The sequence below is a fragment of the Mesocricetus auratus genome, unplaced genomic scaffold (assembly GCF_017639785.1).
Source record: "Mesocricetus auratus isolate SY011 unplaced genomic scaffold, BCM_Maur_2.0 Super-Scaffold_6730, whole genome shotgun sequence".
In the NCBI taxonomy this organism is placed as follows: domain Eukaryota; kingdom Metazoa; phylum Chordata; class Mammalia; order Rodentia; family Cricetidae; genus Mesocricetus; species Mesocricetus auratus.
In genome coordinates this window covers 33,549,305-33,571,864 of record NW_024429184.1, presented here as the reverse complement: position 1 = coordinate 33,571,864, position 22,560 = coordinate 33,549,305, and the positions used below count along the sequence as shown (strand labels likewise).

General features: G+C 37.3%; 1 pseudogene; it reads right to left on the bottom strand.

Moving 5' to 3' along the window:
• The window catches only part of LOC101837842, a 74,659-nt pseudogene extending 52,381 nt beyond the window's left edge, over positions 1–22,278 (bottom strand).
• Between the last annotated feature and the right edge of the window lie 282 nt (positions 22,279–22,560).

The window sequence follows — 22,560 nt, the reverse complement described above, 5'->3', positions numbered from 1 at the left end:
TGACTTCAAAGCTACTACTTCCTACTTTCTGTCCTATCAGGTTCAGTGTAACTAGATTTATGTTGAGGTCTCTGATACACTTGGACATAAGTTTTGTGCAGGGTGTTAGATACGGATTTCTTTGAATTCTTCAACATGCTCACATCCAGTTATGCCAGTACCATTTGTTGAAGATGCATTTTTCCATTGTACAGTCTTGGTTTCTTTGTCAAAAATCAGGTATTCATAGTTGTGTGGGTTTATGTCAGAGTCTTCATTCAATTCCATTGGTCCATGTGCCTGTTTTTATTTCAATACCAAGCTGTTTTTATTACTAGAACTCTGCAGTAGAGCTTGAAGTCAGAGATGGCATTGCCTCTGGAAGTTCATTTATTGTACAGGATTGTTTGGTTATACTGGGTTTTTTTGTTTTTCCATATGAATTGAATATTGTCCTTTTGAGGTCTGGAAGAATTGTGTTGGAATTTTGATGGGGATTGCATTGAACCTATAGATTGCTTTTGGTAAGATGGTCATTTTTTTATTATGTGGATTCTACCTAGCCAAAAGCATGGGAGATCTTTCCATTTTGTGATATCTTCTTCATTTTCTTTCTTCAAAGACTTAAAGTTCTTGTCATACGGGTCTTCTGCTTGTTGGGTTACAGTTACCCCAAGATATGTTATATTATTTGTGGCTATTGTAAAGGGTGATGTTTCTGTAGCAACAACTTTTAAAACAATGTTGTAAATACAAAAATGTAAGCATGCAGTGATTTTTTTTCCTTTTATTGATTCTTTAAGGTTTTCCCATCACGTATTCTGATCTCACTTAAAGGGCACAATCTCCTTCATGCTGTAGCTTGTGTAGGGCAGGGCTATTTCTCTCATTTTGTGACCCTGCCACAGGTAACAAACAGCAGAGTAGGGAGGGCATCTTTGCCTCACTCATGTCATCCAATGGCAGATGAGGGCGGGCAAAGGGTGTCAGCTCTCTTGCTCTCCTGACCTTGGGGCTGGATCAGCTGATTCTCTGCTTCCCTCTAGTGTGCTGCCCAGATGGGGAGCAGAGGCTGCTTTCTCCTGCTAGCATTATAGTCAGTGAGGGTCAGGGCTAGCTCTCCCACTCTTTTGAGCCCAAAGCCAGCTCTTTCAACTGCCATGGGTGGTAATAGGTGGGAGGGTGAATCTTTATCTCACTCACACCACCACATCACAGATGAAGGGGGCTGGGATCAGCTCTCCTGCTCTCATGCTCATGTTTGTTCACCTGTGACTGCAACAACACCGTCAGTCCTAGTGTGCCTCTCAGGTGACGTGTACATCTATGGTGAGGGATGGGACCATCTTTCCCAGTGCAGGGGTGAGATTTCCCCTGAGGGATGGGGCCAGTGTGCCTGCACATGTACCAATTTTCAGAATTTGTCAAATGGAACAAAGTTGTTTGTTTTGTTGAATTTCATGCAATCATATTTTTTTAAAAAATGGCAGAGCTAACAGAAAAAGAATGTAGATCTTTCTACTTAACATTTTCAGACATACCAAGATATGATTCTTTCATAACAGTTTAAGCATCCGTGTGTGGACTACATAGATTACTAACATTCTAGCCTTATTTATTAACCTTGTTTTGAACACACATATTTGTAACAACTAACTAAAAAACATTGACAGCAGCAATCTCCTAACCCAGCTTTGCAAAACCTGGTGAATTCCTCAAACTATGAAGTTAGCAAAGAACAGACATCGGGATTTATTCATCAACTGCATACTTTATTGTTTATGATTGGCAGGTGGAAATTCCATTTACAAAAAGTTTGACTTCTTAAGAAATTTTCTGAATTGTCCAGAATTATCTTAGAAACCATCTTCAAATGGATTTTTCATCTCTGAATTTTGGTTAAGACCTCAATAATGATTTATCATGTACATAAAAGCATTCTATGAGGACAGGGAAAGTCTGTGTGACAGACATGAATGGAGGCAGAATCAGAAATTTGTTAGTACATATCTTAATAGTAAAACTTGATCAAAAATGTTTATTTATCCAAATGCTCTCAGACATTGCATGAATGTAGTATATGCATGCTGGCAAAAACAAGGCTTTCTCGAAGGGAATATTATACTATGTAGCATTTTTGCTGACTAAAGAAGGCTTAATCTCTGCAAAATGGAGTAAACTTGTTCCAGTATATTCCTTTGTCCTAATAGTCTTTCTCACTAGAAGGAGAAGCTAGCACACAGCTAAGGTCCCTCTGTTTAGAATGGTTGGTCGTCTTGAGAACATCTTGTCTACCAGAGCTGCATACTTGTGAACTATCCAAGGGCTCTTCAAGATGATGGGCTTTTGATTAGCTCTGTCAATTAGTGTTTATTTTCCTAAGTAGGATATTCACAACAGTTTCAAAGCCCTGAACCTCATTTAATCACTGCCTTCAAATTAAGGGGAACAAACTTTTAAGCTAGTCTCTTGCTGCTTTGAACAAAAGATCAAGTATCAATACAACTTAAATATAAAAGCCAGTTTTCACAAAATGGAGACCTACTTTAAAATAAAGGTGAAAATTTACTGTAACTCCAGTAAGTGAATGCTGTCAGTATGCATGTGGAACTTCTGATATATTCTTTATTGATTGTTCTGTTGTCCCATTATTGGAAACAACTTTTTTTTTCATTGCACTAACATTGTGGTTTATCCCCCTAGAATCTTATATTCCTAGTTTTATGTATAAGTACCCCCACAATATTGGTATTTTAAAGTAACTATAAACAAAATCTGTAAAGGACTATTAGGTCAACTGGGAAATTGAAACAGTAATTACATGTTACGTGATTCTGTTGCATCAATATAAAATTTCATTGGCTTAGAAATAATGCCATAATCATTCCTTTTTAAGCCTGTAAATTTAGAAGGTAGAAATTTAAATGATGTAGATTGACAAATGCACAAACAAGTTCAAAATGTTTGAGCAAATCCTCTCTTCTCTCTTTTTATCATAGGTAAATGATATATCAATAGACAATAGATGAGAGACAGAGAGATAATACTAAAATATGTTTAATTGTTGATAAGTGACCTGGTATGGGGCACATGCCTGTAGTCTCAGATACTTAAGAGTCTGAGCTAAGAGGATTCCTTTAGCACAGGGGTCTGAAGTCTACTGTCAGCATGATGATATTAAGTGACAACACAAAAATGAAAGGAAGAGAAGTTGGAACGTGAGGTGGAAGAAGAGACAAAAGTTGCTTCAAGGTGTTATTCTCCAACTTCTTTTGGGGATGAGGCAAGGTTTTTCTATGTATTTCTTGCTATCCTAGAACTCACACTGTAGACCAGGCTGGCTTCAAACTCACAGAGATTCACCTGCCTCTGCCTCCAGAGTTCTAGGATTTAAAAACATATGCCACCATCCAGCTTCTTCCAAGTTTTATTTTCCATAGGCTTTAATTTATTCAAAATTAAAATTGTGGAGAAAACAACCTACTAACCTTACCAACTTCTGCAACTTTCAGAAGTCATTTATGATTTATTGACAATAATAAAGCATATGATTGTGTAGGCAGAATGCAGAAAATTCTATAGGGGCCAAAAAGTCAAGGGGAACCCTGCTGAAGTCCATGGGAATAATTCTTTGGCTCTGAAATACTTCTTCATCCATCATGGGCTTTTTTCTCAAAATCTGCTTGTTCCAGTTTGAGCCCTTGGTGCCAAGAATTTCTGCAGTGTACTCTTCCTTCTTAAGGAGGAAAGAATTCGTCTTCTCTGTGTACCATGGAATATATGTGATTATGGCACTAATGTCTAAACAGTTGATGAGGGTTAATGACTAATAAATGTTCAGCTATAAGTAGAATATCTATATCACCTCCTCCAAAGGCTCAGTAACATAGCAGGAGAAGGCATAGAAAGACTAAAAGCCATAGGAAAGGGTGGAGTGTTGAGGAACAGTGTTGTTCCAAGCAGAATAGCATTGAACTATTGAAGTCTCAGAAGTTGAGAACCTGCACAACACCTGACAAAGCTTGAGGCCTCCAACATTCTATTCCACAAAAGGGAAGGAATCTAGAGACTTCATCCCTCTCTGGGGATCTGTAGCCACTTAAACATTTCTGGAACAGAGTATAACTTTTTTTAGTGGCAATAGATAATGGTAATGTGTCCACACTGTCATAAGCAACCATACTGAAATTTATTGGGTCACCAAAAATAAAGGCAGGAAAATAGAAGAGGGACTAGATGAAAAGAGACAAGTGATTGGTGGAACAGGAGGACAACAAGAGATGGCATTGGGGGTTGTCCACTGACCCACATATACACATGCCTTGGCAATACACCCACAACCACATACCGTGTACATATGTATGCATGGTGATAATTTTTTTAAATAAAGAAAATAGATAACATCTAATCCTCACAAAAATACGTGATTTTAATTGTAAGTTCAATATTAAATCATATGGGCACCTGGATGATCAATTTTACATGCACATTTATCTGGGCAACAATGCCCATAGATTTGGACAAATGTTCACCAATGTTTCTGAGAGGAAATTCTGCATAATCATTATGTTAAAATTGTTTCATCATTGTATGTGCTTATGTACCATGACATGTGTGAATGTCAGAAAACAAAATTGTAGGGTTGTTTCTCTCTACCTTGATTCGGGTTCCAAGGAATAAACTCAGATCACCAGGCTTGCCCAGTAAGTACCTCTACTGCTGAACCATCTTGCCAGCCCTAATCTTTACATTTTAAGTCAATTAATTTTTGATGAAGTGGGCTAACTCCAGTGGGGTGAGCTTTTAATATAATTAGTTGACTGCTTTAGTGTTCATAACCAAAGTGTTCAAAATACTCCCTTCAGTTTTCATCTATAACACAAGGTCTTCCTCGTCTATATTTTAATTAGAGTACATAGGGATTGCACAGATTCAAAAATGCCCATCTAAAGCCAGGGATTTATCATAGAACTTTCAATTTTTTATTTCAGATATGTTCTTAATTTAGTATGAATTAAGTCTTAACATTGTGCAAAGGTCCAAGGATTCATTTGTAAGCAAAGGCACCACTCTCTAAATTATAGTTCCTTTTCCAGTGGAAATGTAATTGGGAAAGACTTACATGAATGGAAGAGTTGTGGAAATAAGTATATTATTAAACTATGCTATAAGGTAACATAGAGTGGTTGTAATGACATATTATTTATGATTTATTATAGTTTGTCTAAGGATTCAGAAAGCAAAGTTAGTCACAGGCCATAGAAGCCAGGCAGTGGTGATACACACCTTTAATCCTAGCAGTCAGAAACTAGGAGGTGGTTATATACAACTTTAATCCTAGGACTCAGGATTAATAGGAAAACAGATCTCTATGAATCCATGGACATCCAGGGATACATTAGAGTGAATCAGTCTAAAAGAAAATTAGAGCTCACACCTTTAAGACAGTAACAGGGTCAGTATTAAGTATTCATTCTATAGTCACATTGAGAGCAGGAACTCCCAAGCCCTATTAGAGGTAAGAGCTGTCTGGTAGCTTGGCTGCTTTATTTCCCTGATCTTCAGCTTGAACCCCAATATCTGTCACCGGGTCTTTTATTTTTTCATGCTACAAGTGACTCATCATACGATGTGAGGAGCTCGGAGGTAAACGGGATTCTTCATGGTCTCAAATCCCTGCCACCTGCTTTAGCCACCTTCTGTAATCCTTTCCCCTTGAATGTAGATACGGAAATGCAAATATGATGAAATATCTTTCCTATGAAATATCTCTCTTATGATTGGTTAATAAACAGTTGAGATTGAGTGCAACAAAATAAAGATTATTTTCTGTGTATTCTGGTTGGTCTGATCAGAAGGCCTAAAACACCAGACACACCAGAAATACCCATTCTTGGTAATCTGGAAGACAACTAACAGCCATATTATGCTCTCTGTATTGGGGTTTCTCCTATGGACTATAGGCACCAAGAGTATTCCTACGCTACCATTTCATTAGGAAAAGTCAACCTTAGCCACACAACCTCAAAGAAATAAATTTTTCCTTCAGTACGTGTAATATATGTGTAGCCAGTGAGATACTTTATATTTTTCCCTTTAAACCTCTGCTCAGGTCTCAAAATACTGCATTCAAATTGCTTCCTGGAATGATCTTCTCACTTGAGGCTTCCCGGTTCCCAAAATTAAGCCTTTCTTCTTTCCTATTAAGAAATCCAAGGGACTGGAGAGATGGCTCAGAGTGAAGAGCACTTACCGATTTTCCAGAGGACCCAAGATCATTTCCTAGCACCTAAATTAAGTGGCTCACAACTCCCTGTAACTCCAGTCCCAAGTTCGAAGGAATCTAACATCCTTTTCTGATGTTCATGGGTGCCTACACAAATGTGTACATACACACCCATATGCACAGGCACACACACACATATACACACACATATATGCACACACACATATGCACACACATGCACAGGCACATACACATATGCACAGGCACACACAAGCACTTCTTTTTAAGGCAGAAAGAAATCCATGCAAATTTGAAGGTAAATAAACCACTGAAGGAACACAAAAGAAAGAGCATGCCTCTCCTCCATTCTCCAGCACTCAATAAGAAAAGTTTCATCCCTAAGTACTTCAAAGGTAGCTGGTAAAGTACAATAAAAATTACATAAGCTATGGTCCACTGAATTCAGAAATTCTCCATTATATAGAAATGTAATCAATCTTTCAGGGATTCAGACACATCACAGCAGGAAGTACTTTTGACCTTTCATGGAGAAGTAAGCAAGATGAGGTACTGAACTGCATATTTCACTGGATTTCTCGGATTATGTATAGTTACCTTGCAGAGTTTCTAAATGGTGCCTTCCTATTTGATCATTCTCTGTTTTGCATTGAATGTGAAGCCCACAGTTTACTATCTGAATAAGAACCCCACCTGTTTTCCTAAATCCTTTCTAGCAAATACCTTTCTTTCAAGAAAGATGGAAAATACACCAGCAGATATAGAAGCCATCCCCTTTGTAGGCCTGAAGTACTTCCTTCTTGACCAGCAGGCTCTAATGTGGATAGAACCAGACTATAATGGGAAGTTATTGAAGAATGACTTAAACACAAAAGGATGTCTGCTCTTTTTAGAAATCTCACAATAGCTGTAATAAAAATAAAATGTTATAGTCAAGAAAGACAAATACAAGCAGTGTGACAATTCAGTCTAGAATGTGTATGGCACTTTAGGCCACCTCTGCATCAATATACCTCCAAATCAGTAAACTTCCACTCTTCATCTGAAGACCCATTTCTGAATTCACCAAATGTATCACCCTTAACGATCTGCTTCTGAGAGAGAATAAGCATTGAAATTAATAAGTTATACACTAAGTGACTGAATGTTCAGACTACTTTACTGTGATTTGGAGCACACCATTACTGATCAGTAATGGAGCAGTTCCTGGACTCACAAAGAACTTACAAGGTGTCACTTGAAGAGTAAAACTCTAGCCATAATAATGCTTTTGCCTTTAGGTGATATCTTTTGTTCAGTTGTTGTCTTTTGACTATTTTGGGACTTTTTTCCTCCTAGAATGACTTTATGTCCTGGTAGAGTCATAGCTAATTGACATGTTAACTATGAGACAGTTGGGTACAGTAAAAGGGAAATGATAGATTAGATATGAGGACTGAATATCAATCAAGGACTGAAGAAGTTTGGTCAGTCATCTAGAGGAACCTTCTTACCTCTACCCAAAGACAGACATGAGAAACAAAGATGAGGTCAATTAAAGTGCCCCACCTCATATTGGGTTCATATGGTGGTTAATTCATTACAGCTGTTTGGCGTCAGACAGTTTTGTGCTGGGGGCAAAGACATGATTAATATACAAGTCAGTAAATAAGTACTTTAGCTACATAGCACATAACTGAATGCAGATTGATGGTTTGTCAAATAGCCTGTGGTAATGGTTATGATTATGAGGAATAAGGGAGGAACTTTGCATTTTTGGTGGACGGGCAATGAATTTTTCAAAATTCTAAAACATGGAACTCTTAGCATTAACTATTAAGATCGCATATCTGGGCTTGAAATAAGCAAAAAGAACAGTATCAATATGCTTTCTTTATGAAGATGAGGTCAAGAAATTAGCTGGCACTGGATTTATATACAAAACCAGAATTAAAATGGTAAAGACCAAATTATAATATGAAGGCACTGCCTTTGTTTTCCAAGGGAGAGGAAATAACTTCACAGATCTAAAAATGGTTGTTCACTTAAAATTAGTATTGTCAGTCTTTAATCTATTTACTTCACATTTTCAAGATTATAATTAAAGAACCTCAATAAATGCATAATAGAGGCAGTAAAGAATTAAAGAGGACATCTTTTCTGTGAGATCTCTCTTAGGTAGCAACAACACCACAAAAAGGATAAATGTCTAATTTTGCCTTTAATAATAGCTATAGCCACAGTTATTTCAGTACTAGTATATTGGCATTCTTAATTTTTTGGAATATATCATAGCAGCTCAGAAATTCATATTCACTATTTCCTATAGCTGAAGCAAAAGGTTCATAAAAGTGTGTGTGTTACACTGCTGTGCTGCAATATCATTCTCTATTTCTGCAACTGTTTCCATGGATTATCCTGCATGGCATGAGTCATAGGCAGGAACCCAAGGGGTTATATCATCTCAATGGTTGTATTCTATAACGCAAAGTTTTCAACAACTGTATAGGTGCGTTCCCACAACTAGACCAAAGAGTTACTTCTTTTATATTGAAGCAAGTAAAAAATTTCCCCTGGATTCTAACAACTGTAAAACTTAGGAAAGGACAAGTGTGTTACATAATTTATCTTTACCAGGGATCTGAATAGAATCCTGGGTTGCTTATGTTGCTATCAAGGTCTTTGTCAATGATATCTTAGCTTCACTTGATGCCGAATAAGCAATTTTTCAGTAGTAAGACCAGCTATTAATTTTCAAAGATGTTTTTAAAAACACACCAATATCTTAAAGGACTGTATACTTTATTATATAAGTCAATATCAACATTGATGGGAACCTTCAAGGACCCCATTGAATTATTTGATCTTTTGGCTTAGTCAGGGTTTCTATTGTTGCAACAAAACTCATGACCAAAAAGCAAGTTGGGGAGGAGACTGTTTTATTTGGCTTAAACTTCCACATTGTGTTCATCACCAAAGGAAGTAAGGAAAGCTACTGAAATAGGGCAGGCTCCTGGAGGCAGGAGCTGATTCAGAGGCCATGAAGGGTTGCTGCTTACTGTCTTACTCCCACTGGTTTGCTCAGCCTACATTCTTATGAACCTAGGACCACCATCCCAGGGGTGGCACCACCCACCATGGGTTGAACCCTCCCAAGCTGATCACTGATTGAGAAAATGCCTTACATCTGGATTTCATGGAGGCATTTCTTCAAATGAGGCTCCTTCCTCTCTAGCTTGTGTCAAATTAACACAAAACCAGCCAGTAAAACTAATGTCACCTAATTTCAAAATTACCCAATTAACAAAATTCTTCAGGGTTCAGAAGAGAATAATTCCTCTAATAATTCTAATGTCCTCTAAGACACTGTTGAAATAAAATGATTCTGGCTATCCACAAGAATCAAGAGAAAAAATATGAAGTATGTTTAACAGAATGTAGAATCAGAGGCAACTTCTCATAAAGCCATTTGAAATGCAAACTAGAATTGTTGCCGGAGACTATTAGAAGAGGAACAGAAATAAGACTTACAGATGTAGGAGTTTCATTGCGTGCCTTAAAACCAATCTAAATTCGGTATGCCACCACCTGTAAACATAAGCCATAGATTTCCTTTTTTTAATGACCTAGAAGGTATCTAACAGGCAATCCTTGGGGAACTAACACTTTCTGAACTAATTAATCACCAGATGTCACCTCTTCTCCACTATAATGAATATGAAAAAGGAGTTGTTGGGCAATAAAAAGAGAATAAAAAATTAAAAAGTGTTGATACACTGCTATTGTGTAACAAACCATTCTAAAAACATCTATAACTCTTCCTCAAAAATTCTATGCAAATATTTCAATATTTCAATATTCAATAACCAATTTCAACATCTTTTACTTCCTCAACAATTTGAAAAGAACATGACCTAAAGAGAAGATACTTAAGAATATTTTATGAGTGCTTCAGAAGACAGCTCTGTAAATAAAGAGCTTGCCACGCAAGTATCAGACACAAGAATGAATCTCCAGCACAACAAAAGTGTTATACAGTGGATGCCCCTGAAATTCTAGATCCCTAAGTCCTGCTAGCCTAGCAGTCTAGCACAGCTTCAGGTTCAATGACACACCCTGTTTCATAAAACCACGGTGGAGAAAAACTGGATTAAGGACACCTAATATTAATTTCTTTTTTTTAAATGTACATTCATATGGACACCCAAATGCCCTCAACACACACACACACACACACACACACACCACTCACATACATGTACAAATTAAAAGTAAATGCAAAACGTATTCAAATAAATGTAAAAATATTCAAATGGAAATGTGTTTACAGTAATTGGAGATTGGAACTGGAACTGACATGGACCTCATAGTTGACAGCTAACAACCACCAGACTTATGACCATGGACAATTTGCTTCAGCTCTGTTTCTCTATATTCCAGGTATAAGATGAGAAGTTTAGATTGCATGACAATCACAGTCTCTTTCATCTCTACTCATTTACAGAATGCCCATACTTTTATAATTACTTTTATCTTTTATATTGCACATTTTGTCAATATTTTGGAACCATTTAAGACCTATGGTGTGAGATTGACACAGTTCATACTTGAAAGCTCACTATTACTGAGGTAAGTGTAAATGGATGCTTACACTGTTTTTTTTCTCTTGTATACCACAATAATAAACAATGCAATCTTTAAGAAACCATGTAAGGCAAAGAATGTACATTCATAGAACAAGGACATATGTTTAACTATGTTCATAGCAGTGATGTTTGTAATAGCCAGAACCTGGAAGCAACCTAAATGCCCCCGACCGAAGAATGGATGGAGAAATATACAATGGAGTATTACTCAGCGGGGAAAAAATAACAAAACAATAAGACTGATGACTAAGAGGCCAACAGGAAACTGATCCAGACTCCATGAATGTAGTGTCAGTGAGGAGGCCTCAGAAATCTCTGGGGCTTTGAGTACTAGACTAGTGTTCACCATGGCATACAAATGAACTTTGGGAGCCCATTCCACATGGAGGGATGCTCTCTCAGCCTGGACACATGGGGAAGGGCCTAGGTCCTGCCCTAGATGAAATGACAGACTCTGGATATCCCCCCAAGGAAGGCCTTACCCTCCCTGGGGAATGATGTGAGGATTGGGCTGGGGGTGGGGGTGGGGCTGGTGGAGGGAGAAGGGGGGAGCCGGGATTGATATTTGAATTTACATAAAAAACATACATAAAAAAAGAGTGAGATAGCCGGTAAGGAGTATAAGCCTCGTGTGTTCATTTGGGACTAAATGGTTGTGGGACCAGGTGGAACAGAACCTTCATCTACAAAAACAAAACTATGTCATTTGTAGAACTACAGATGATCGTGATAATGAAAAATGCAAGCCGCATAAGAGCTCATACCACATTTCCCATGTATGCAATCTAAATTAACGTGTGTGTGTGTGTGTGTGTGTGTCTGTCTGTGTGTGTGTGTGTGTGTGTGCATATGTGTGTGTGAACATGGAAGGGAGACTATTTGGGAACAGTAAAGGGATCAGCAGAGAGGAAACTATAGCTAAAGAGTGGGTGACAGAAGTAAGTATGTACATTACATGAAATGTGAAGAAGCCATAACAAAACCAATTCTTTTGCATGTCTGTTAAAAATAATAAAACAGGGATCAGGGAGATAGCTTACTGCTCTTGCAGATGACCAGAGTTCAGTTCCCAAAACCAACTTCAGGGAACCTACAACAACTTGTAACTCCAGCCATAGGGAATCTGATACACTCTTCTGGTTTTGAGGACACCTACACACAGGAGCATAAAAGCATAAACAGGCACAAATGCACATAATTAAAATATAAACAAATAAATATCTTGATAACATAAAAAAGTTTGCATACAAAAAACAAGCAAGCGTTCTCCATGAGGAAGAATGTAAATGAAGACGCAAATAGGTCAAATACAAGGCATGAGTCTACCACCTAACAGTTTCATACATCAGATAACTATGCTTTCTTTGTAAATGTAAAAACAATTAACACTCTTAGGTCTAGAGAGATAGCTCAGCATTTAAAACTATTTGGTGTTCTTGTGGGGGACCCACGTTTGATTCACAGCACCAACATAGGGGCTCAGAACTTTCTGTAACTTGATTATAGGCGATCACACAGCTCTACTCTCCTAAATCCCATCCCTCAATCATTGCTTTATCCCAGCCCCCATTCTATCAGGCTTTCTCTGGGAAACCTCTGCCCATTCCAGCCGGCTAAACAGGTAGGCTAACTGCAGATCTTCACCTTTCCCTCCAGCTCTCCAAATCCAAGCCCCAGTCTCTCCAGAAGCTCTGTGACAGACAACATGCTGAGGCCCCATTCAGTGTCTGCCCTCATTCCCAGGGAACTAAGAAGGTCTTGGGAGAACATTTTGATTTCTTTCCTCCTTTGGATGGCTCAGGCTCCCCCACTTCTAGAATATCCCCTTCCCTAAATGTTAGTTCCCAAAATGTATATAGAACCACCAGAGGCCATAACTATAAGGATTCCAGATGAATTTCCTACCAATTAACAAAGAGTCACCACACTCTTCTAAGAACTAGAGAGGGTAAACACCCACTCAACAAAGCAAATCAACACCTAGAATTCCAATCTTCCCAATCCCACATGTCTAGATGCCATTATAAAACACAATCAATAACATCCAGAACAATATGTCTCTGCTAGAACCCAGCAACCCTAAGACAGAAGGCAATGAGCATTATAACATAAATGAAGCACAAGTAAAAGACCTTAAAATAGCCTTGATGACTATGTTAAAGATTCTTAAACAGAAATGATTACATCCCTTAAAGACATCTATGAAAACACAAACAGTAGAATGAAATGAATAAAACACTTCAATACAGGAAAGTGCAAATAGAATTAATTTTTAAAAGAAAGAAAGAAAACTAAACTGAGAGAAATCTGGAAATGGAATATTTAGGAACTTGAACAGGAACCTCTGAGCCAAGTGGTCTTTGAGTTACTATTGATGCAAGAAAACACCATGGCCAAAACAACTTGGGGAGGAAATGATTTATTTGACTTGTACTTCCACATTGTAGTCCATCACTGAAGGAAGGCAGTACAGGAATTCAAACAGGGCAGGAACCTTGATCCAGGAGCTACAGCAGAAATCATGGAGGGGTGTTATTTACTGACTTGTTTCTTATGACTTGTTCAGCCTGCATTCTTATAGAACCCAAGACCAACAGTCCTGGGATGGCACCACCCACAGTGGGCCCTCCATCAATCACTAATTAAGAAAATTTCCTACTGGCTTGCTTACAGCCTGATCTTATGAAAATATTCCCTGCTCTCAGATGATTTTAGTTTGTGTCACGTTGGAATAAAACTATCCAGCACACAAGTCTCACCAACAGAATACAAGAAATGGAAGAGGGACCCTTAAGCATTTAAGAAAAGACAAAAGAAAGGAGCATATTGGTCAAAGGAAAAAGAATCCATGAAGAAAACATACAGGAAGTCTAGGACAGTGTGAAAAGGACAAATTTTAGAGTAGTAAGAATAAAGGAATGAGAAGAAACCCTGGTCAGAGGCACAGAAAATATTTTCAACAAAATCATAGCAGAAAACTATCTTCACCTAAATAAAGAGACTCCTATTAAGGTACACATACACACACACACACACACACACACACACACACACACACACATACACACGGTTCAGAGAAGAAATTTCACTTAGCACATAATAACCAAAACACCAAACTTACAGAATAAACAAGGAATATTAAGAGATGTCAAAGAAAATGATCAAGAAATATATAAATGTAGACCTATTGAATAACACATGACTTTTCAGTGAAGAGTCTAAAAGGCAAAAGGCCTAGACAAATATTCTGCAAACTCTAAGAGACCACAGATTAAAGCCCAGACTACTATATCCAGCTAAACTTTCAATCACAATAGTTGAAAAATATAAGGCATTGCATGATAAAACCAAATTTAAGCAATATCTATCTACAAAATGAGCCCTATAGATTGTGCTTGGATAAAAATACCAATCTAAAGAGGTCAGTCACTCCCAAGAAAACACAAATAATACATAATCCTGGACCAAAAATTGAAAGATGTAAGGAAAAAAACATACCACAAGAACAAGGTCTCAAAATCAGTGGTCTCAATTTCCTAATACAAAGACATGGATTAAGAGCATTGATGTGCAAACAGAATCCATCTTTCTTCTGCATCCAAGAAATACACCTTACAGTCAAGGATAGACATCAGCTCAGAGTAAAAAGGTGTAAAAAAATAGATGCCAAGGAAACGAACCTAACCAAGAAGCTGGTGTAGTCAGCTTAATATCTGATAAAATACACTTCAAACCAAAACTAATCAGAAGAAACAGGGAAGAAGGGCACTGCATACTCATCCAGGGAAGAATCCATCAAGACAGCACTGTAATTCTAAACATCAATGCACCAAACACAAGGGCACCCATTTTCATAAGAGTACTATAACTGAAATTCCATATTGCCCTTCACAAACTGATAGTATCCCGCTCTAATCAACATACAGGTTATCTAGACAAAAACTATATGGAAATTCTGGTGCTGACATCATAAACCAGATTGACTTAACAGATATTTACAGAAATTTCCACCCAACACAACATAATATACTGTCTTCTCAGCAGTTTATGAAACTTTCTCCAAAACTGACCACATACTTGGACCCAAAACAAGACTCAACAGATATAAGAAAATGGAAATAAAATACTGCATCCTATCTGATCACCACAGATTAAAATGTGATATCAACAACAGAAAGCTTACAAATTCACAAAAACTGAACAAAATAGAACTGAGCAAAAAATAGGTAAAGGCAGAATTTAAGAAAGAAAATTCTTCCTAGAATTGAATTAAAATGAATACACAGCTGTGGCAGTTTGAATGTAATTGGCCTCCATAATCTCACAGGGAGAGGCACTATTAGGAGGTGTGTGGCTTTGTTAGTGTGGATACAGCCGTGGTAGGGGAAGTGTGTCACTGTTGGGGTAGGGTTTAATGTTTTTTATGCTTAGGATACTGTTCAGAACTTCAGTCAACTACCTTTTCCCTGAAAGCCAAGATGTACCCAGCACCACATCTGCTTACATGCCACCATGTTCCTTGCCCTGATGATAATGGACTGGGCCTCTGAGGCTACAAGCAAGCAAGCCACTCCAATTAAATGTTTTCTTTATATAAGTTGCTGTAGTCGTAGTATTTCTTCACAGCAATAAAAACCCTAATTAAGACAGCAATACACCAAAATTTATGGGACACGATGAAGGCAGTTCTAGAAGCAAATTCATAGCATAAAGTGCCTATCAAAAAGAATATTAGACAGATATCATACTAGAGAGCTAATATTCAAAGTATATAGAGAACTCAAAAATTAGATGTCAATATCTGAGAACCATGGAATTCAATGGTGAAACAATTACAGATATTGTAATGAGGCAAGGAATGATGTTATTAATAAAAGTCTCCTTTTACTTCATACTTGTCCCCACTCCACCAATTCACTGCATTACATTTTTCTATGCTCTGAGTGTAGCTGAGTCATTTCACCAGTTATTGGTATTATTTCTCTGCCTCCGTTATTGGAATTCATCCAGACAGTGACAATTTTTTTTATCTCCACTGTTAAGATTTAAAGCTTCCTATAATGGCCCACAATAGAGTCCCACTGTGTTTTCTATGACACTGGGACACCACTGGTTGGTCCCCACAGCTGTTGATGGACGTAAATATTTGTATTTCCATCAGACTGAACATTTCTCCAGAATAAGACCTTGGCTCACCTGTGTACAATATAGCATGAGTCCAATCCCAACTGTCCTGAAGGATCCAAAAACTGTGAGAAAAGACTAAAGTACTTAATGATTAAATACTTTTGAAATTCCTAATAAACTTAGTGTCAGGAGAATAATCAAAACTAAAATCAATAGATATCAAGAACAGAAGTAACTCAGTTAAGTTATGGTACATACCTAAATAGAGAATTCTTAATGGAAGAAACTCAAATGTATGAGAAACACTTAAATGTTCAATATCCTTAGTTTTCAGGGAAATGTGAATCAAAACTATTTTGAGATTTCATTTTACAGTCATCAAAAAGGCTACAGTTGATTTAAAACAAGTAACAGTGCTGGTGATGATATGGAGTAAGGGGAACACTCAACCATTACTGTTGGGAATGCAAACACATACAGGCACAAATATGGCTGTTCCTCAGAAAAGTGGGAATTGATATACCTCAAGATTCGCTATATCACTCTTGGGCATATACCCAAAACTGTCCCATCATATCACAAGGACACTTGCTTACTTACATTCCTAGTGGCTTTATTAATAGTAGCCAAAAACGGGAAACAATCTAGATTTCCCTCAACTGAAGAAATGGATAAGGAAAACACAGCACGTTTACACAATGATGTATTACTTAGCTGTTAAATAAAAGGAAATAATGAAATTCATAGGAAATTGGGTGGAATTAAACAACATCATCCTGAGTGAGGTACCCCAGACCAAAGGAGACAACTATTGCAAGCATTTGATAATATGTGGATGATAACAAAGCTACAATCAGTATAATCTCAAAGATTAGGTACCGAGTAAGGCACTAGGGGAGACCCATAGATCCCCTTAGGAAAGAGAAATGGTTTTGGATGGATGCTGGGGTCTAGAACAGAATGATAAAGTAGGGATCACTAGAAATCATTTCATAGATATTTTTGCCATTTGTGTTTTTTCTATCCTGGGTCTCTGGACTGTCTAGCCTCTGATTCCTGTCCATCCAGGCAGAGGGAAGAAGAAACTTTTAATGGCTGCATTTTAGGATGTTACCTTATAAAGAGAATCTGATACACCTCATTCTATATGGCATTTTCTTCCTACTCTCTTTCAAACATCAGCATGTATATAGTCACTAACCTAAAACCTATACTCAATTATTGGTCTGCAAAAAGAGTTGGTATGAATGTAAAAAACATGTTGGTAGTTTACAGAAGAAATAAAAGAGAAATAGAATGTCGAAATGCATTTATCAGATGGAACCACTTCTTGCTTTTCCCTGGTCCAATACCCAGCCCTTTCATAAGGGCATTGTCAAATTAATGGCCAAAGAAGCAGAAACCAAATCACAAGGTATCATCTATCTTCTGAAAGCAGGGGGAAAAGATGGGGACATCTTTCTACTGAAATAGGTTCCTTGATGCCAGCAGATGAAATTTGGAGGTAACAGAGATTTACCTTCAAGAAGCACAGGTTTAGTTACATAGTAAGTATTACAGCTAGCAGGAATTATCAGAGTGAATTTTGACAATGACCAACTGAATGTGGTCCATATCATTAAAATAAATTGGCATCTAATTTGATCAATCCAATGAAAGCTTCTGAAATAAAATTCCTAGATATGATAAAGAACTTATAGTAAATACAAAACTTTCCAGTTTTTCTATCAATGACATGCAACTTCCAAATGACTTTAGTGTACAAGGAACTTATATCCTAGAAATTATGTCAATTGAAAAAGCAACAATATGAATAACATACCTGTAGATATTACCTTTTGTTTTGCTTGTTATAAAGGAAATAAAAGGGGTACTTTCAAAAAAGAGTGGATTCAGTGTCAAAATGGAGACTCCAAAATGATTTAAATATATAAAGACCATATGTTCTCTATCAACTAACATTCCTACTTCAACCTACATCATTTTGTTCATAGCCAATAATCACTAACCTAGTGTAAATAGTGAAGGAAAAGTGAATTTGTACATGACAGATAAAATACAAGCTGCACCCATTTGGGATATTTTTATCATTAACTGCTGTTGCATAAACTGAACATAAAATGGGCTATGACACTGGATAAATCATTTGTTTCCACTTGTTATTGATGACATTTCATAACTCGTTTGGGGCTCTGCTTTGCCCCGTCACTCGTGAGTTATGAGGTCATCAATCATGACTGGGAATAAATGATTTATGTAAGTCACCCTATTGTATATTTTTGGTACAATGTACAATAAAACACACACTATTGATTTCATATACTGTCATGTTAAGTTTGTCACGTGTGTTTGTAAAACTGTGATCTTGTACCATCCACTGCAACAACTGAGTATAAAATACTGAAATAATTTATGAGCAAAACAATAACATCCCAAAAAACATTCTGAGAATTCTTATTTATGATATATTGATTAAAGTCAGTGTAAGTCTCCTTGACTTAAAAATATACTGCTTAGAGAAAGTGAATTGTAGCTAAGAATATGTAATCAATATGTAAGGTCATGATTAGGTTCAACATATCTGAGAGGACCTAGGACCTTTGACAAGAGCTGTGTATCTTGTGTAACCTCCTAAGATTTAAGAAAACAGTAACCACTGAGAGCAAGTTTACAGTGTGTATTATACTTAAAATCATCATTATCCCAACAAAATAGCACAGAAATAAAAAACACTCAATTTTTAGAGAGTAAAAGAGTAACCTGGGAGAAACAACAACACTGCTTCTCTTCATAATGAAGCTTTTGGTTGTTCCTCTGTATGTATGTGTGTAGATGTGGTGTGTACTATACATATATGCATGGAGGGGTACACACTAGTTGCTGCTCTCATCCTTAGTGAAGAAATTTCTTTTTGTAGTGAGTGGCATTTAATGAAGAGACCCATAACTATTCAAAATTCTGAGAGTAAGTACTTGTTGAGTTCTCAGTACTAAGCAGAACATCTACAGAAACCTCCGAAGCCAAGAACATTGAAAAAAAGCAAGAGCAGCAATATGGGGAAGGGGTACTGCAAAACCCTACTCTTTGGATTTGGTATGGCCATCGCAAACATGAATCCACAGCAGCTATAGATGTCTCTATAAGCAAGACCTGCCCAAAACTACTCCACCAGCGATTCATCAGGGGTGCAGGGGAAGTTATGAAGTGTCACCTCTCATTTGTGGGATAATGGTTTGGAGAGAGCATTTTCCTCAGTGGAATAGGCACTAGTAAGCTGACTAAACTCTACTAAATAGCCCCTCATATATGCTCCTGCCAGCAACCCTAATTAAACTCAGCGTATTAAAAAAGAAGAAGGACAGGAAAGCGAATGGAGGGGGGAGGAAAGAAAGGGAAATGAAAATATGAGGTATCTAGCTAGAACGAAAAAGAATTCAAAAGGAGGGAGAAACAAAAGGATAATGGAGGCAAGCCTGATCAAGTCTGTATGCATGTAAAATTGTAAAAAAAAAGTGTGTTCTTAAAACAAACAAAAAAGGTTCATATATAAATTCTAGAGGGTTGTTGGCTAGAGTCATTGTACCTCCTCCATGTTGGGTGCATATATCAATGAAATGCAGTTTCTCATTTCTGCCACATGTCATCAGAGTAGCTACATAAATGTTGCCACTCACATACAAAATCAGAGTACTCATTTGAGAAAAGAGTTCTATTTGGAGACTCAGGATAGACCTTGAAATTTCTAATTTCAAATTGGGGGTTTTCAATGAAAAAATATGATGATACAGAGAAGTAGGAGGTATAATTCTGAAGCATCCTTTGAAGATTTGTGCAATAAATGATGCACAATCAGTCTAGGATATTTACTCTTAAAAACAGAGCTGGAAGAATGGAAGGCTGTTTACCACTCTAGAGGCAGCAGGACCTGGAAGAAAGGAGCCAATAAATGAAGTGAGCTAAAGTCTCTTGCAATAGCCAACCTTGTTCAGAGCATCAGATAATTTATACTCTGAAAGTTAAATGACTCACAGGAGTAAAGTGTACAATCATAAGGGAAAATTACATGTGGCAGGCAAGCTGCACAGGGCAAAAATATTTTTTCCATTGAGGTCTATAAACAAATTACAATAGCCAGTTGTAATGAATAATCTGAAGTAAACTCACTCCTACCAGCTACACCTGAGAGGGGCCCAAAAACACATTCCAAGAACAAGTCTGTGTTTTGCTTTGTTTTTTGATGCTATTTTGCACTTTTTAAAATTTAATTTTAGAACCAATGTTATTTTACATATCAATCCCTCCATTCCAGAGAAACTGAAGTCACAAGACTCTTGTCCTGTTTTCTTGGAATTTTCTCACAAGCACAAAGAATTATCTATTCTTGGACCATGTTCTGACAAATAGAAACCGGGTATAAGCCTGGTTTAATCAACTGACAGTTGTTTCATTGTTTCACTTCCCATCCTTATAAAAGCCAAAGGATCCATAAACAATATATTTGGTCATATACCAAGATGGTTACAGGAGATGAGGATACTGGGAACTTGGCCCTGCCAGCTCTGCTCTGACTCACTGGGTAACCTCCAGCTGATTAACCCATCTATTGTTTCTAGAAGAGTCTACCTTGTAGACCACCTAGTAATTGCTGTGCATAAGTAGTGTGCCTGGGGCATGAGAGCTTCATAAAAAGGAAACTGCCCTTTGCTTCTCTGTCCAAGCACTACTACCTGCAACTGTTGCTTGGTTCCCAAATATCCCATGATGCTAAATGATTGGGGTTGTCCTTATATGTATATGTTTCTCACATTGGTTGATGAATAAAACACTGTTGACCAATAAGGCTGGAAGATGAAAGGTGGGACTAGGAAAAAGGAGGATTCCAGAGAAGGTAGGCAGAGAAAGCCTGCCAGACACAGTCGCCATGAGATTAGGACACATCAGGCATTCTCTGGTAAGATAAGGCCATGTAGAAATACATAGATTAATAGAAATGGGTTAATAATTAAGAAAGAGCTAGATTTCAAACATGACGAACTTTAAGAATGCAATTTCATGAAATTGTATTTTATAATATGTATAATTGGAAAGGGACCTCTGAACAATAATAATTATATAGGATTTCTGTTTCCTTAGCTACCTAAGAATATATTGAATTGGTAAAATCATACTGTATAAAATTCAGATTTCAAAGAATATTGAAATTTAGAATTTCAAAAAAATAAGAACTCAGAGTTTACATGGTAAATTCACAAACTTTTTAAATGTAAATTTAATTAAAATATGTTATATCAATTCACAAAAAAAGAAAGAGCTAGACAATAAGAAGCCTTAGTCACTGGCCAACAATTTTATAATTAATATAGTGTCTGTGTGTCTATTTGGGGTTGAGGAAGTTATGGGACCAGGATGGAAAGAATCATCAGCAACAGCTAAAGCTACTGTAGGGGTACCTTTAACAGACGAGTTCAATTTCAAATTATCAGATGGCTAAATCAAATGAACCAGTGAAAGAGCAATTTTTTAAGGTTACCAAGAAAATGCATAAAAAAAAGATGACTATATTGGGAAAAGAGCAGGAGTCTCACTTCATGAAGACTGGAAAAGAAAATAGATCAGAAAGCAACTTCTTCAACTGGGTATCATTTTGACTTCAAATGGTGTCTTTCTCTATATCAAATTGGAATGCATCCCTTCTGTCTTTTATGACTCTTATGCAGCCCATTTGAAATTTACAAATTGAAAAGCAGCTTTGGCTGTGGAAATCAAGATTTGAGGGTATATACAGGCAGATGAAACCTAAAGGCCCACACTTCCACAATGCTCATACAACCCTGTTTATATTTTGAGAAAAGATAAAATACCTGCATGTCTGTTGAATCATTAACTTCACTTGAAGTGATGTTCTTTAAATTCCAGGGTACACAAATTGAAAGGGAAGCCAATTAAAATGTTAAACAAACTTTAGCTCATATTAAAGTAGATGAATTATGTCGTGTATTTAATAATCTAAAATATCCACGGGAACTAAACTCACCCTAAACAACTTTGCTGAAGTGAAAGCCAATGAAGAGGAAGAGAAAGGACCTGGACATTCAGTTCTAGAACTTAGACAACAGCAAATGTGCCTGTTCAGAAATTGTAGAAAAGGAAAAAAATAAATAGCCATCTTTTGTGAGCCAGGAGTTTCAGCCAAAATATCACCTACTCAACTTACATGAATTAGAACCAGCAACTCCCCTTAGGGAGAAAAGGGACTCATCACTTACACACTGAAGAATCCTTCAGCACAGTCTCCTGGCTCATCGCTTACGCACAGAAGAACCCTTCAACGCAGTGCACTTCAGCAGCTTCATACCCACGGCCGTGTGTGCAAACCTTCATCAGTGGGATTTGAAAAGCACCACTATTCTCCAGATGACGTTCACTACGTGAACACTAACATAAATCAAAAATACTGGCATGTGTTCCCTGTAGTCACTCCTGCTTAATCCGCTTACTCTAACCCTTCCCACCTTCACACAGGGTCATCTCTCCATGTAACCGACATGTTCCCCTTTCAAAAATCTTTTCTTTCATGAAGGGTTA